The sequence below is a fragment of the Mycteria americana genome, chromosome 10, assembly GCF_035582795.1.
Source record: "Mycteria americana isolate JAX WOST 10 ecotype Jacksonville Zoo and Gardens chromosome 10, USCA_MyAme_1.0, whole genome shotgun sequence".
NCBI lineage: Eukaryota > Metazoa > Chordata > Aves > Ciconiiformes > Ciconiidae > Mycteria > Mycteria americana.
The window spans coordinates 8695023-8712262 of NC_134374.1; the positions used below are offsets into that span (position 1 = coordinate 8695023).

General features: G+C 41.1%; 2 long non-coding RNA genes across 4 annotated transcripts in view; both read left to right on the forward strand.

Annotated features, from left to right (window-relative positions):
* LOC142415114 (uncharacterized) overlaps positions 1-10260 on the forward strand; it is an 11390-nt gene extending 1130 nt beyond the window's left edge. The window contains exons 1-6 of one of the 2 annotated variants that reach the window (XR_012777296.1): positions 93-160; positions 567-758; positions 2687-2772; positions 7469-8052; positions 8530-9588; positions 9629-10260. This is a non-coding gene — a long non-coding RNA (uncharacterized LOC142415114). Of the gene's footprint in view, positions 1-92; positions 161-566; positions 759-2686; positions 2773-7468; positions 8053-8529; positions 9589-9628 lie in introns of those variants that run through there. The other variant, XR_012777295.1, reaches the window with a different exon arrangement.
* A 2056-nt stretch (positions 10261-12316) lies between these two features.
* LOC142415113 (uncharacterized) overlaps positions 12317-17240 on the forward strand; it is a 58404-nt gene continuing 53480 nt past the window's right edge. For both annotated transcript variants that reach the window (XR_012777294.1, XR_012777293.1), the window contains exon 1: positions 12317-12458. This is a non-coding gene — a long non-coding RNA (uncharacterized LOC142415113). The remainder of the gene's footprint in view (positions 12459-17240) is intronic.

The window sequence follows — 17240 nt, forward strand, 5'->3', positions numbered from 1 at the left end:
CGCCGCGTGCTCTGTCCCCACAGGGCTGCTGCCTCGGCTCCTGCGTCCTCGCGTCCCCTGTCACCCCCCCCATCCCCCCCGGAGCCCGTGCCGCCTGCTGTGACCCAGGACGTTCTTACTGAAGTGGGATGCCCTGGGCACAGTGGATTTTTTAGTTCGGGTACGCTGCTGTGTCATTTGACAGTTGTCACGGTGTTGGGACTGTCCGGTGCCAGTCAGTCTTGGGTTTGCTTCTGTGGCTGATGGATAGAGCATGTGATCTTCAGTCGGTGGTGTCCAGGCAGGCCACTGCCACAACCCCTGAATTTTAGATCAAAACATCACGAGTGAGGAGCAAAATCCTTCTGTTTCGCGGTCAAGTTGTGAATGGGCACTTGTGTGCCGTAGAAGTCTCTCTTTTCCCCATCTAGATAAATTGTATTGTTAAAATACAGGGCTAGACATGATCAGATATACAGACGTTCCACCATTTAAGAGAGAGTATTGGAGGGTGTGGGACCATTTACAGCCCTCTACCCACCTCCATAATGTTTTCTTCCTGTCTTAATTAATTCTTTCCCTGCCAGCTCGCCACGCGTCCCAATAGAGGCGTAGAAGCCCAGCGGTTCCGTGACCCCATCCGCAAACTGACAGGGCCAAGAACACCTCGCGTCGCGCCGCAGCGTGGTGGTAGTTGTTCAGCGGTGGAGGTCGGGGTGTTGCCCACCGACGCAGTGCCTGGTGCCTTCTCGTTTTTCAATAAAGTGCCCCTGCCAAAGGTATATTTAATTTGAGTTAAGAGTTTGTGTATATCAGTCATGTAAGTGTAAAAATAATCTTTTTTTCTGTAATACAACTGCAAAGGTCATTTCCCTGGCCAGTAATTTTGACCATACGTCTCTTCACTAGCTCTCCCTTGTCTGTCACTCAAATGTAATGTACTTGATTTGCTTTCAAGGTCATTATTTGTCTGCCTCACCTATGATTCATTATTTACATGACAACTCTCACCAATCCCTGACACCAACCTCCACCACCCACTTGTTACATTTTTTGATAAATATTAAAATATTAAAAATATTAAATGTTTTCTTTCGTTCTGCCTCTCAGATGTGGGAAAAGATATTTTTTGGAGTCTGCAGTAACTCAATTTGGAAGCTGGCACGCCAAATCTTGTACTTGCCATATTGATTGTTAATGCCTCATTATTTCTTTGTACTTCTCCATTCTCTATCTGTTCACTGCCTGCTCATCATGTGTTTAAACTCCAATCTTTTTTTGTTTTGTGTTTTTACAGCATCTAACACAATATGTTCTTGTCCATGATTATAGCTCCTAAGTGTTATGGCAATACAGTGAATGAGTTGTAACTACAGAAATGTAATTATTCCCAAAACAAGTATTATAAACACTAGGAAACTGACATTTAGTTTTTAAAGAAATTCAAACTTGTTAGTATGAAAATACACGACTAAACACCCCAGTAACATTGATTCTGCCATGCAATGCTGTCATGCAATAGCTATACTATTATACCGCATTATATTGTTGATAGCCCCTGGTAGAATTAAACTGGTTTTTGAAGATGTATTCCTTTTATTTTTCATTCTTTTCTACCTGGTCCGTCAGTTGGGTGGAGCTGAGATTGCTTGCACATTTCCATAAATTGTTTGGATTTCTTTCTATACTTTTACATGAAAATTTAAAGTGGTTCTAGAGTTTTAAATACATTAAAGCCTTAAAACTATAGAGCAAGGTCAACTGTGTTCATTGCATGCTTATTCCAGCTGGTTGCTGAAGGATACATGTGGGAGGAAGAAAGGAAACAATTTGAAAGAAAGGGCTTGGGTTTTCTATTTTGTTTATGTTTTTTTTTTTAGTCATCAACCTCTGGGCTTGCTTGACAGTAACTATGAATAAGCTGTCTCTGTATGTAAGAAGAAATGTATCAGTGTTTTCTGGTCTCTTTAAAAGTCTTTTGCTATTACATTGCACTTGCAATGTTTTTGCTAGGGAGTTGAGAAAGCAATGTGTGCATAATTCAGTCATGTGGAATTTCAGGGTGGTGGACATGCGTGATTGGACCCCCGGGTAGCTGTGAAGAACAGAGCTAATAGAAACAGATTTTTCTGATGGGCCCTCTCTGGCTTAAGAAGAGTGCTTAACCTTCCTGAAAACTTAAATTGTTCATATTTTTCTATGTGACTATTAGGAAATACTTCCCCAAACTGCAAACTAATCTGTAATCTGCATACGCTTTCTCAACTTTCATTAGTAGGAAGAATAACTAATTTGTTTTGTCTCTCTTCCAATAAATGTTGTTTAGAGTCTTTGATGCAGTTATTGAATCAAAGTTACCGATTTTCTGTAGTAATGATTTTTTATTTTTGTAGCTCATATAAAATATGTAAGAATGCCTGTTAGCATATGATATCCTTGCATTACTGAAATAATTGTCTAGATGTGGGATAGGATCTAATTTTACTATCTTTTATGTCACAAATTATTATAACTTTCACAAACTTTTGTAGGTTTCTGTCTCACTGTTTGCCTGGCTCCTGGTCTAGCACATAGCCATAGTTTACTCGGTAAAGTCCATGCCCCACTGTTGTATAGAGTCAGTTATATATTCTTCAGTTTTACTTGTAGAAACCAACATAGCCTGAGTATGAAATGCTTCCTTAACTGCGGTTGCATTGTCTTCCAGCAACTGTGAAGGGAAATGAAGATCCCTTCTTCGTGTCTCTTGATCTTCACCAGACTTGAAGAACCTGTAGTTCTTAAGAGCTGGAGGTATGTTTGCTTTGTGTTTCATTTATTTGCTCTTTCTACCCTACCAAGTGTCTGCATGAGGCAGGCACTGTGAAAGACCAGAAATTTGAAACCATTTCTTTCATTATAGTTTCCACAAGTGGCTATAATGTCTATAATACCAAGTAATTAAGCGGTTGGTAGTCATACTGTTGAGCCAAATGGAGGGCCATATATGTCATCTGCTTCAGAAGTATTGAGGGACAAGGAATGGGTTCCTTAATTCAGTTAAGATATAAGAGGTATATGTGTTTGGACACAGTGTCGCATGATTTATTGCTCATTTCTTCCAGTTTCACCAGCCCATTATTATGCCCAGCCTCTGTCGCATCTACAGGAGTAATTATCCAATAAAAGACAAAAAAGAAACCAGTTTTGTTGAGTAGTAAAACACAAGCCTAGCTCAGTCTAACACATGACATGTTCATAAAAAGGAAAGGAACTCCAGATTACCTCTCTGTAGAAATTTAGAATAAAAATATCCCAGAAGTCTTCGGCAACCAAAGGATGTTGAGTGAAAGGTAAGCTTCATAGTTTTTAATTTTATGTGTTACACTGTTTCACTAATTATAGATTTGTATACGCTTCTAACATTTTATTAACTATTTTAACTTAGTTTGCAAAATAAATTAATGTAATTCTTCATAATGTATATTAATGGCCCAAACTCTTCCCCTAGAAGTCTCATTTTATCTTTACATCTCCAAAGTAGCCTGCTCTTAGCTCAATTAACTTCTTAGCAGTTCTGCTCTCAGTATGGACATACTCTGATTTTTTAAAGAGGCAAAGTTAGCTCACGAAATCAAATAGAATAGCGGTTTTAAATTAATCAGTGAGAGCTAGGTTATTCTGCAAATGGGGAAACTTCCCCATTCATTGTATGTCAGCGGAATTGGAAAATGAAATGATCGTGACATTTCTTAACCAAGATCGAGAGGACAAAAATGCTTTCTGTTTAAGGCACAGATCAGGAATTCTAAGCTGTCGCTTTAGTTGGTGGCAGGTTTGCCCTACGTCCTTGGGCAAATCTCTCCATCTATCCTGTTCTTCAATTCCTTAGTCATTAAAAGGAGGTGATAATTTCTCTCTCAAAAGAGTGGGTTTGGAGATAAAATCTGTTAATGACTGAGAACCTCAGGTATTCTGGTATTAAGGGTTGTATAAAAATCATTGTAAAAGCCAACCTGAGGGCTTCCTTTATCCCTACAAATGCGTAGAATCCACTGTGTGTCAAGAGGCCCCTAAATGTGCATTTTCCAGGCATGAGCTACATGAACTCTTATTTCTCTCATCCAGGCCTTCCTTGCTGTGTTGAAATAAGACGCTGGAACCTTCACAGCATTTATTATGATGCTCGTTTATGAAAATGTATAGATTTGAATGTAAGATTTTTAGGCACAAAGATTAAAGGCAGACATATTAAAGAGTTGCCCAATTTAATTTAGAGGGAGCTGCGGGTGCTCAGCACCTCTCTGATAATGAAGATCTGGTTGTTTACTTGTTCCATTGTACTCCTTTCACCATCTATCTAATCCTATCGCATAATTGTCTACAGAAAATACTCAGACGCTTGGTTTCTTTACTGTTTTGTATAATTGGGGATAGTGTCACCATGCAGTGAAAAGAACCACAGAATGCTGTTTTTCAAAGGCATATGCTCAAATTTGCAAAACGTTTTCTCACTGGATCAGGAATGAATAGTAAGATTATTCTGCCTATTTGTTTTCCTATTTATGGATAGTTGCTATTTGGGTTATATAGTGATGATAGCTTTGGGATTATGTGAAATATTATGCGACTACTTTAGTGAAAGAAACATAAATGTGCTCTTTTGTGATATAGTTTTTGGCAGTATGTCCAGGTCAGTAAGACACAGAAACTACTAAAGCAACCAGACTTTTATTCACTAATTTCACAGATTGTCTTTGGAGAATAGCAGGGTGGAACAGAAATTAAAGATACCCATTTATATAACTGGAAATAAAAAGTGGTATAATTAGTGTCAGTTTTCAAGTATTAATTGTAATGAGCAGACAGGACTGTTTTCGTAAAGGAAAAGCATTTTCTCCCCAAATTGAGTGCAAATGAACGTTTCCTATTACCTTCTTTGTTAGTACATATCTACCAAAAAGGTGTTATATATTGATTAGCCAGCATGTCTTCAATTCTTGGTTTTAAAAAAATTATTAGTGGAAGTTAAGTAAATGCCCTCTAGACAGTTTATAAATGAGAAATTTCAGCTTTATGCTGGATGATATAGCTTCTGCAATTATCATCTCCATCCTTGCTTGTAAAAATGCCTTAAGTTAAAAAAAAAAAAATATTTGCCTTTCAGTTTCATTTTCTGGCTTGGGAAGTTGTGAGTAATTTGTGTCTTCCCTTCCTGATGGAAGTTTCTTTAGCAGTAAAGGTACAAATAGAAGTTTGCAACCACATTTGTGTGTTTGATGTACTTGCTTTTTCTGATGACAGCTTCAGTCTTAGAGTGTCAATACTCGAGTACCAGTGGAGGTCAGATTGTTTTTAACCTGAATTTCTCCAGCAATATTTGTCTCAGGGAATGAGTGTGCATGTGCTTGTCTTAACCACAGCCACACTTCATGAACTGACCATTACTTACACAGTTTTATATGGTGTCATTTTCATTTAGCTTCTATATTTCCTTTTATTGTCTAATCAACAGAAATTGTCCTTCCTTTTTGGTATAAGAGAGAAAGAACTCTATCACATCTGTACAGCAAGATACATTGAATTGTTAATCTAGTCATGGCCAACAAAATAATTTTCCTAAAGTAATTACCGTGGACTCTCCTGTGTCTGAATTATCATTCTTTGTTATGTAAGGGCATATTTTTAAAATGTTTATGAACAACTGAATTAGAAAAAAAAAGGGAATGCACAGTTGTTAATTGACTAGCTCTTTATTTAGATTTCTTGTACTTTCTAATACAAGACCATGGAGTAGAGTCAGTTTTTGTTAGAATTGTGGTGTTGTATAATGGCGCAACAGATGATCACCTGAGCTTAAGAAAAGTATTTATCAGAAGATAAAAGATCATCTAACTTAAGGGAAAATATTTTAAAGAAGGAATCCTGGCATGTAGAATCCTTTTCCACACAGAAGCTGGTACTCTCACATGTTGTTTTCTTTTTCAGCTGAATCTGAGCTTTCTGTTGGAAAAGTTGGGCTGGTATTTTTGCTGTACAGTATCTTTGACTGACAGCTCAGAAATGCCTCCATTTGTCATATAGAGGCAGCATAATCCATTTGTGAGGATACCAGACCTTCTGTCAGTAAGAAATAATATTGTAACTTCACTATTACGTTTTTTTTTTTAAACAAATGTGGCCAATTTCCATTGCAGAGTAAGTACTACCTTAGGGTAATGTTTCATTCTTCAAGCAATAAATATCTGTGGTAACTGCAGTAGTCAGTGCATGGAAAAGGCAGGGTGAAAGTGCCTTTGCTCCTTGCTGTATGGAGCCATTTTTACACATTTGCAGGAAAGGATGATAGCGGTTTTGCACATGTTTCTCTTACTTACACACTATTATCTGAATACAGGTAGCCCATGCAAGATAGTAAAGAGGTGTTTTATGTCCCTTCACTCTGTTGAACTGGGAATAATACAGGTTATAGTAAATGACACTACTCCAAAAAACTTACCATTCCACAGCACAAATGCCTACAAAGAAGTAAACTAATTGTGTAGAGCTCTGCAAGAAAGCATAGGGTGAAGCAAAGAACAGAGCTCCTCTCTGCCTGGGTTGCAAAGGGGGTGTCTGCATCAGCATTTTAGGTTTAGGAGTTCACTTTTGAAGAGGACAGTCTTGGAGCATGCAAACTGAATTCCTTTTTGATGAATCTAAACCAAAAGATGCATTCCAGGAGTACAATCATGATGTATCTACATTAGTGTTTTAGTTTGGATTAGAAGTTAACTTTTGAAATTAATTTTTCATTTGTCCCTACTCACCTGCTTTGATTTGCAATGTGTAGCAGTCTTGGAGTGGACAAACTGAACTCCTTTCAGATTAAATTAGACCAAAAGCTATGGTACAGCAGCATGATGATGGATTACCCGTTCATTGAACCAGCCTAGAACTGCTGTCAGGTAAACTGCAAAATGCACATAGAGTGGACAGCAAGTTTTCAACAGGGACTCTTTGCCCTCCAGAGCTGCTCTGCTGTTCCGTATTTCTTTCTAATGCAGACATCACCATAATGCACTCCAGCTGCTAATGAACAGTCAATCCACAGGACCAAATTAAAGTTAGTATGAAGTAAAATCCTGGAAATCCATGTAGTATGGACTTTGTGTCCTTAGCACTGTATCTTTTCATGGTGTACTGCACTGCTTGATGAGGAAGATAGCTAGCGGTAGAACATTTCAGGCTAGCAGGTAGCCTCAAAGGGAGAAATAAGGAGTAAACAAGACAAATAAAATTTTTATTGTGTCTTTTCTGTGATCCATTGCAAAAAAGCTTTGCTGTGGACAAGCTGAAACCTTTGCTCTGGAATGTCTCTTGTCAGAGTAACGTAAACATTCAGTTTGTCGAATGGATTATCTTTAGTAATCCATGAACTATCATGTGGGTTGGGTATCTCAGGAAACAGTTTTGTCAAAGTTGCTTTTATGAGGTCATTAAAAATGTAGAAGCTTTTGTTAATATTCAGGATACTACTGGATTTCAAGGATTGATTATGTGTGTGAAACCAAGTGCAGACACCAAGGTCAGCGAAGGGAGGAGGAAAAAGAGGAAGAGTTTGATCAAGAAGCTGGTCCTTCAGCAAAGAAATGGGAGGAAGGAGTGAGAGAAATCAGACAGGAAGAAGAAACTACCCAGTCCCTGACCTTGTTAGAACTTCAAGACATGTGGAAAGATGACAGCTGCCAGCCAGGTGAGCAGATTGCTGCCTGGCTGCTCCAATGCTGGGATAAGATGACCAACAGTCAGCAACTGGAAAATAAGGAAGCCCAACAGCTGGGATCCCTTGCTAGAAACCAGGGAATTGAGAGAGGAGTTGGAAAAGAGGCAGTGATTTGCAGTCTCTGGAGACCGCTCCTCTCAAGTGTGAGGGCAAGATATCTGTTCAAGGAAGATCTTGTGAACTACCCAGGAAAGTGGACAACTGCGGATGAAGGCATCCAATACCTGAGAGACTTAGCAGTGCTGGAAGTCATCTACAGTGACCTAGGCAATGATGAGGTCTCCAGAGATCCAGTGGACGTCCTGTGCACACGGGCCATATGGGTGAAGGTGATGCAAAATGCCTGTATTCTCCACCAAGTTCTGTCCATGCACAGTGAGAAAAGACCTTCTATAACCATTAGGAAAAGTCAAAATACGGTGTTCATCATAATCTAGGCAAGTGACTGTATTGGGTTTGTGTGGCAAGGTTTTGGTAGTGGGGGGGCTACAGGGGTGGTGTCTGTGAGAAGTTGCGAGAAGCTTCCCCCATACCCAATAGAGCCAATGCCAGCTGGCTCCAAGACGGACCCGCCGCTGGCCAAGGCTGAGCCAACTGGCAACGGTGGTAGCGCCTCTGTGGTAAGTAAGTCTGGATGTGCAAAAAAGTCAGCATACATTTCCAACAGTGATCTTCTTTCCAGGATAAAAGTTGGAAGAACCACCTTTGTTAGATCCATTCCTAGTCTCACTTGCGACAATAGGTGCATGATACACTTTTATGTTCTTCCACTGATTCTCCTTCCCCATCATCATCTTGATCATCAGGAGGGTCGAAGAGATCAGCATCATTTGTCCCATTAGCCATGGAAGAATTGAGGGACCCTGTGGTATCTGGACGTTTCAGACTACTTCCTGCGCTGCTGCGAGTCAGGACTGCAGCAGACCCTGAAGAGTCCATACATCGCTTTGGGGAAGAACTGCTGTGATAGAATTCACCAGCATCATAGAAACCATCCTCACTGCTTGAGTAAGAAAAATCTGGTACTGTGTTTGGAGAAAGATTGACATGGCTTGGAGAAGTGAGACTGCGTCTAGGTGCTGATTGCGCACTTCCTGTACTATTTGGTGTCGGAGTCTGATTTCCAAGCGATGCCACTACAGGTCCCACTGGCAAAGACAAGGGTCGCTGCTCTGACTTGCACAACTGAGCAGGTTCTGGAGGTATAACCACTTGGGAAGACCTTGTGCTGATCACTGACTGTTCCAAAGGACTGGGCTGATGCACTGCGTCAACAGGGTTTATAGTACTTTTAGCAATCTGTAGCAACAAAATGCAGTGGGATTATTTCCTCGCCTCAAAAAAAAAAGTCCTTTTTGGCTTCTGAACAGGGACATGAGGAATTCCAGATAAGGATAATAACTGGGAGAGGTAATGGGCCAAACATGGACTGAACATTTAGAGAGCGAAGAGTGGAATGATTGCGGGGAATTTCAGTTGTTGTAATTGTGGTGAAGGGATGAGGGGTAGATTGTGTGTAAATTGTCCACTTTTGTCGGCGTTGTGATGATGTTATTTTGATTTTGGTGTGGGGAATTCTTTTTGTTGATGTAAGTAAAGTTTGTGATGAATGTGTATTTTAATGGTAATTCTTAAATATGTGATTCACCGAGGCAAGGGGTGGAATGTATTGCGTTTGTGTGGCAAGGTTCTGGTAGCAGGGAGGCTACAGGGGTGGCTTCTGTGAGAAGATGCCAGAAGCTTCCCCCATGCCCAATAGAGCAATGCCAGCGAGCTCCAAGATGGGCCCACCGCTGGCCAAAGCTGAGCCCATCAATGACGGTGGTAGCCCCTTTGGGATAACATCCTCAAGAAGGGGGAATAGAGTTCTTTCTCTCTTTTTCCCCCTCAAGAAGGGGGAAAAAGAACTGCTGCACAATAGCAGCTGGGAGAGAGGAGTGAGAATATGTGAGAGGAACAGCCCTGCAGACACCAAGGTCAGGGAAGAAGGAGGGGGAGGAGGTGCTCCAGGTGCCAGAGCAGAGATTCCCCTGCAGCCCATGGCAAAGACCATGGTGAGGCAGGCTGTCCCCCTGCAGCCCATGGAGGTCCATGGTGGAGCAGATAGCCACCTGCAGCCCGTGGAGGACCCCACGCCAGAGCAGGTGGATGTGCCCGAAGGAGGCTGTGACCCCATGGAGAGCCTGTGCTGGAGCAGGCTCCTGGCAGGACCTGTGGACCTGTGGAGAGAGGAGCCCACACTGGAGCAGTCTTTTCCTGAGGGACTGCACCCCATGGAAGGGACCCATGCTGGAGCAGTTTGTGAAGAACTGCAGCCCGTGGAAAGGACCCATGCTGGAGCAGTTAATGGAGGACTGTCTCCTGTGGGAGGGACCCCACGCTGGAGCAGGGAAAAAGTGTGAGAAGGAAGGATGGCAGAGACAACACGTGATGAACTGACCGCAACCCCCATTGCCTGTCCCCCTGTGCCGCTCAGGGGGAGGAGGTAGAGAAATCAGGAGTGAAGTTGAGCCTGGGAAGAAGGGAGGGGTGGGGGAAAGGAGTTTTTAAGATTTGTTTTTTATTTCTCCTTACCCTACTCTGATTTGATTTGCAATACATTAATTTCCCTGAGTCAAGTCTGTTTTGGCCATGACGGTAATTAGTGAGTGATCTCTCCCTGTCCTTACATTGACTCAGGAGCCTTTCGTTATATTTTGTCTCCCCTGTCCAGCTGAGGAGGGGAGTGATAGAGCAGCTTGGTGGCACCTGGTGTCCAACCAAGGTCAACCCACCACATTATGTAAGAAATATTTGAAGAATATAAGTGATCTTCACAATCTATCCATTTCTTGATGTAGAGGGCAACCCCTCTGCCTCTCCTTCCTCTCCTGTCCTTCTGAACAGCCTGTAGCCATCGATAGCCGCACTCCAGTCACGGGATTCATCCCACCAAGTTTCAGTAATGGCAACCAGGTCGTAGCTTTCTAGCAGCACAGTGGCTTCCAACTCCTCCTGTTTGTTGCCCATGCTGCGTGCACTGGTGTAGAGGCACTGCAGCTGGGCTGTCAGCCATGTCACCTTCTTAGAGGAACATGCCTTAAATCCTTTGAGGTGTTTCACTGCTGTTCCCCTGTTTGCTCCGATTACCTCAGGAGCCCCTGGCTCGTCTCCATGAGACTTCAGGTGTGCTCCAGTGTAGCCAGCACATCTCAGAGCAACAGGCTGAGGGCCCTCACTAGCACCCTGTCCCTCTAACCTTGGCGTGTCATCCCACAGCTTGTCACGGGCGAGCCTGATATTATCTCCCTCCCCCTTCAAGTCTAGTTTAAAGCTCTGTCAGTCAGCCCCACTAGCTCATGAGCAAAGACCCTATTCGCCCTTTGAGAAAGGTGAATACCATCCAATGCCAGCAGGCCTGATGCCATGTAGACCATTCCATTATCAAAAACCCTGAAATTGTGGCAGTGACACCAGCCACGGAGCCATGTATTAATAGACTGGGTGCGTCTGTTTGTTTCAATGTCACTGCCCGCAACTGGAAGGATAGAGGAAAAAACTACCTGTGCTCCAGATTCCCTTACCAACCGTCCCAAGGCCCTGAAGTCTCTTTTGATTACCCTTGGATTATGCATTGCAACTTCATCACCACCCACATGGAAGAGCAATAATGGGTAATAGTCCGAGGGCCACACCAGGCTCGGAAGTTTCCTAGTGATGTCCTTAACCTGGGCCCCAGGGAGGCAGCAGACTTTCCTAAGAGGAGGGTCTGTCTGGCATATTGGACCCTCTGTTCCCCTCAGAAGGGAGTCACCTACAACTACAACCCATCTTTTCTTCCTTGTGGAGGTGGACGTGATACAGGGGGTAGGCCTTTCTGACCATGGCAACACCTCTGGTGTAGATGGACTGTCATCCGCATCATCCATTGACTGGCCTTCCGCATCCAGAGCCTCGTACCTGCTGTACAGGAGCACCTGGGAAGGCGAGGTGGGCAAGGAGGGGGTTTTCCCTGAGCGTGGACTTGCCTCCATTCACTCCTTTCCTTTAAGCTACTGCCTTCAGCCTGGCGGGGGGAGGATACAGGATCCCCTTGATCTTGGGATTTTTCTGGTGGCTCTTCCTGTTTCTGTCTCAGGGAGGGCAGAGCTTGGTTCCACCAGTCTCTTTCTCAGGCTCCCTGATGCTCCTTAACTTTCTACTTCCTCTCATAGCTCTGCCACCAGGCTGAGCAGATCACCCACTCGGTCACACCTCATACAGCTGTTCTCACTCCTGCCATCCGTTACCAGTGAAAGCCTCTGGCACGCCCTGCAGCCGGAGACCTGGGCGGCTGCATGTTTTTGTGGGAGCTCTGGCTGGGTTGCCACAGCCATTCTGGTGAGTGCAGAGGACATGGCTTTTCTGCCGGGTGGATACCGTAGCTAAGCCCCTTCTGGCATGGTGATGACCACCAACTGAGCTCACCTCTTGAGCCGGTAGGGTGACGACACCCTTCCCGCGCAAACTGCCGCGCCACGCTCTGTTCCCAGCGCTCCCCAGGCTACTCGGGGGGGGGGGGGGGCGGGGGGGGGGCGCGGTTGCCCTGGCAACGCCCAGGCCTCGTCAGCGCCTCTCGCGAGAGCCGCCGGCTCCCGGCGGGTCTGCCCGCTGCCCTGGCGCTTCCCTGCCTGAGGAAAACCCCCGGACGCCAGGATGTGCCGCTTGCTGCGGGCCAGTCCATGATTCTATGAGATAAGATTTCTGTAAACTTTAGGTAATTAATGTCTCAACTTTCCATATGTATGATGGATATATCTTCTATATATATGAGATATGTAATTATCTTAAACGTGTAGCAGGACACTACAGACATTTTAGAAAATACAGATGCTAAATATGCTGTTTTAAAGTCATTAGCAGCGGATGGTTGCTTTTTTGCTAATATAAAATATATTAGTCTTGCTCAATTATTGTGAGGTGAAGTAATGATCAGTAGAGAATAATGCGTGTTGGTGCCCCTCGCAAAGTTAGTGCTTCCGAATTCCTTGACACATTTCAAAATGTAGGGTAGGATGGAATCTTTGCTCGTAGTTCCAAGTATGGGACAAAACGTAGCCTTACCAGTTCAGAAGGAGCTCAGAAAGAACGTATGACTCAGAGACAGTCCTCTGAATCATATTTCCCCTGAGCTGTAGCATTGCACAAGTGGGGAGTGTGCTATCAGCCCTTTGCCAGATGAAGCATATTCCCTCTCTCATGTCCAGTCAGCAAAGGCTGACACAGAAGGGAGCAAAATGACGATTATGTTTACTTCCAACCCAATTTCCCCCAACTTCTCTGCTTGCTCATGGAGGGAAATAATGTCTCTTTGAGGTTTGCTCATTAATACAGCGCCCTTAGTGTAGCTTTCAGGAAGGATGGCATGATGACACAGTAGAATGCAAGAATGCCTTACAACTTCCATCCGGAACTTTGTGACCATCAGATGCCTGGTGTATTAAGTATGTTTTACTACTCATTTGTAGGTAGGTGGGACACTGTACTCACTTCTCAGGTCTGAAACTAATGCTTGTTCCTTGGGCATTCACTTTTCATCCTATAGGAAGCAAATCTGTGGCAGTGAGAGAATATATCAGCAACACCTACATGGTTTGCAAAGTACTGTTTGAGCTTGATTCCAGGCAGATTGGGCAAGACTAATAATCACCAATTAAAATAAGATTAAACAAATCTGAGTTCTTGGTAATTTTTTTCAAAAAATGAGTTGTGCTCACATGCAAATTAACAAAAATAAATATTTCCTGTGTGTTGAATTTAAGAATAGCATAAGCAAATAATCAGCTGATCAGCTAAATAAGCTCTGCAATGACTTTTAACAGATTCAGTCAGATTTTACAGATGAGCAGTGATTTACCTGTAAATAATTGATATTAAAGTATTCATTTGTTAGTATTAGAGCAGCTAGCAATGCAAAGGTCCATTGTTCTTAATGGTTAAAGAGGTTAATAATTCTGGTAACCTAGTAGGAATCAAACATTTAGAATTCCTAATTTGGTAGCAACAGTAATTCTATGTGAAGCCTGGCAGTGAATAGTATTTATTTTCTTTCCTGGTTTATGAAGGAGGAAAATCTAAGATAGATAGGATAGCGTATGTTGAAATTGGTCATTTCAATATTAGACATCTATACTATTGTAGTGAAATTTTAAGAAAATTTTACCTGAACCATGTACTTAAGGGACAAATTATGCACCTATCAATACAGGAGGAAATGCATGAGGAAATATCAGTTTCTTCAGTTTAGCCTGTAGGACTGCTTGGGTAAGTAGCTGCTCACAAACACAAATATTAGATTGTGCAATTGAAATTCCGTTCTGTATGATCCTTACACCTACGTTTGTTCTTCAGAAAGAGCTTTCACAGATTCACAAGTAGTTTTCACAACAATTAAAAATTTTTACAAAAGCAAATAGTTTATAATAAAGCCAGGAAAAAAATATGTTGCAATAAATTTAAACAACAGGAGATTGTCACTGAGTATTTGCTCTGTCTCCTGATATTCAATTGTCAGGGCTGTTCTGTTATTCTTGTTAATCTTTTATGCTTGCCAAGCTTGACTTTCCATCACTTTACAAAAAATTAAGAATAGACTTGAGTAATAAATTATCATAATTATAAAAATTATGATGTGCCTGTGTTTTTTAGGAACCTAACAGTCATTCTGAAAGATACACCCTTATGGTGTAGAAGGTAAAACTGACAAACCTGATCTAGGCAGTCTCTGTGACTGGCATACCATGTGGCCAGTGAACAAGTGTTAGTCTGCTTCCATAGTATTATTCACAGTTTTATGGAGTTCTGAGAAGAGGCATTATCTATAGTGCCTTCTTAGATAATTGTGACATCATTTGTATGATTTGGTTTATATTGTACTTATTTTTAATACATCAGTATAGATTAACTCAACACTTCTTGGTACTGATACATCTTGGAGAATAGGGTAATTTTCCCCTATTCCCATGGCTTGATGTGAGTGAGAGTAGGGGAGAGGAAAGAGTGTGTGTAAATATGTTGTATCAGTGCAAAATCCATCACTTAATGCCTTTCAGGGCTTCCCTTACTACTGTGCTTTCAGTAATAGAATATTCTGTTACTTAGTACTGTTGGCAGTTCACTGTTATTTCTGTGTATTTGTACAATATGCAGCATAATGACCTTTACCACAATATGAAGAATAAATAACAATACAGGGGCAGCGGGTCTCTAAATTACATTTCATACTAGATTAGAACAGGCTTACCTCTCTTTTTTCATAAAGGCATTTGATATATTTTGAAATAACGTACTTCTTCATTTTTTTTAATAAAAACTTCTCCAAAACTCCTATCCTAAAACTCCTGAAGATAAAATATACAAGGTATGCATTTGTATCACTTCATTTCATAGCAATATATTTCTCATCTCCAAGCAGTTTATAAAGGAATAGTGTTCAGATGATTTCAAAATCTTGCCGAACATTCTGGTGTTGCTTCTTAAATCAGATTCTGAAGTGTTCATATTCCAAATCTCAACTCTTTTTGAATCTTGCAAAGTGAACATGGCATTGGATGCTAATCCCTTCAACATAAAAGCATTGTATGATGTAATGAAACTGTATTTCATAGTCTTACACATAAATTATGTCCCAAATAAATTTATAGAATTCATTACTGGTTTTGGTTGTCATTTAGATGGGTAGTTACAGAACAAAATCAAGGGTATACATGTAAATGACATAAATAAGTTTACAGAATGAACAAATGCAACAGATAATACCCCTATGTTTATTCTTATTTACATATTTAAATGCCTATTGTTAGTTTGATAATAAGTAGTTAATAGTTGTTAAATAAGTCAGAATATAGACAGGGAGCAAGGAAATGTGCAGAAAAAGTCATATTTGATGTGATTCCTTCATACAGTGATTACGCTGTTACACGAGGGGTGTTGGCCATAATACTTTCTCTAGAAAATAAATGAAATAAAAATAAATTGCCACAGTATTTCTCTGGAAAATAATTTAGTGGCATTAATATTTTAGTTTGAATCAAGACATGAACATTTCCTTGTTCTTCAGTATGCTATGATTAGAGGGCATGCTAAAGCCTTCTGAATGCCTAGTAAAACAGCAGGATGTGTCAAATGGTCTGAAGAAAAGCAAAACAAGTAAGGAGGGCCATTATGAAAAGGTAACTAACATACTGTTAGGAGAGCGGAGCAAATACAGGCCTCATACAGGTAGAAATAACTCAAAATGGCCTTAGAGCAACACTAATTTGTCATAACTGGCAACTCGATCGGGTCATCTTCCTTCTCCTTCCTTCTCTGAAGTTCACTACTTTTAGCATTCATGTTATTTTTACGTGCTTCTCTGTGGACCCACATAAATACATTAATACAGCTGTGTGATTCAGAGAAATCTGACAGTTTCTTCTAAGATGTCTCTTGTGGTTTTTTTCTCCAAAAAGCATCAGGAAGATATTCTTGGCTAGAGAGACAATTTGGGTTACTGTATTTTTCTATTGAGTTTATAGAGTTTACATCTATAGATGTAAAAATATTTATACAATAGTAATACACTTCATTTTCACATTCTATGTTGCAAATACACTGAGTTTTGACATACAATGTAAATGGTGTGAATTGTATTTAGATGATATACAGTGTACAGACTAAAGAATATACCACATCAACTCCAGTCATTATAAAATTAACAATATGGATTCACACACATACATTCACATATATATATACACACACTACAAATATATGTACATCCAGTAAAAGAAAAGATATATAGCTCAGACAATCAATAAAGAACAGGTGTATACAAGTGAGTCACTTGTTTAGAATCATGGTAAACTTAGAATCACTGTGTACAGTCAAATAAAGCAGCTGGCCTAATTGTGTAAACCTAGTTCTCAGTTTTGCTGAAATTAAAAGGTAGAAGAAATATTTCCAGTTACTTAAAGGACAAAAAATAAAGTAAACCTTTTGGTGTCTAAATTTTTAATCCCTGAAATAGTTAATGAATTAAGAGCACAGCTCAACCGATTGTTTAGTATACTCAGAGTTTATTAAACTCAGGCTGCTAACCCTAAAGTTTCTCCTTGACTAAGGGACAAAATGTAAATAAACATTCACACTGTTACCATTTCTTTCATTCTAAAACCTGGTTCTTATTTGGGGATATTAGAGAAGGCAGGCGTAGTCAATTATTTGCTCAGATATACAGAGACTGCTTTTCTTCCCGAAATTTGCACTAAAGTTACCTGCACCATCTGAAGATGTACCCAGGTACTCTATGTGCAACAATTTGAAGCTGACTCAGAGCAGCTCAGTGCAAAAAAACAAAGTGACTAATCTCTTTGTAGAAGTGAGGCTTTGCAACTTTGCTCTGAGTCATTGTGACAACTCAAAGTGCCTAGAGTTAGTACAGAAATAAACAGATTTAAACAGAGCACTCGGTTTCAAAACAAACATTACTTCTGGTCCTTCTGTCAGAATGACCTTGGTA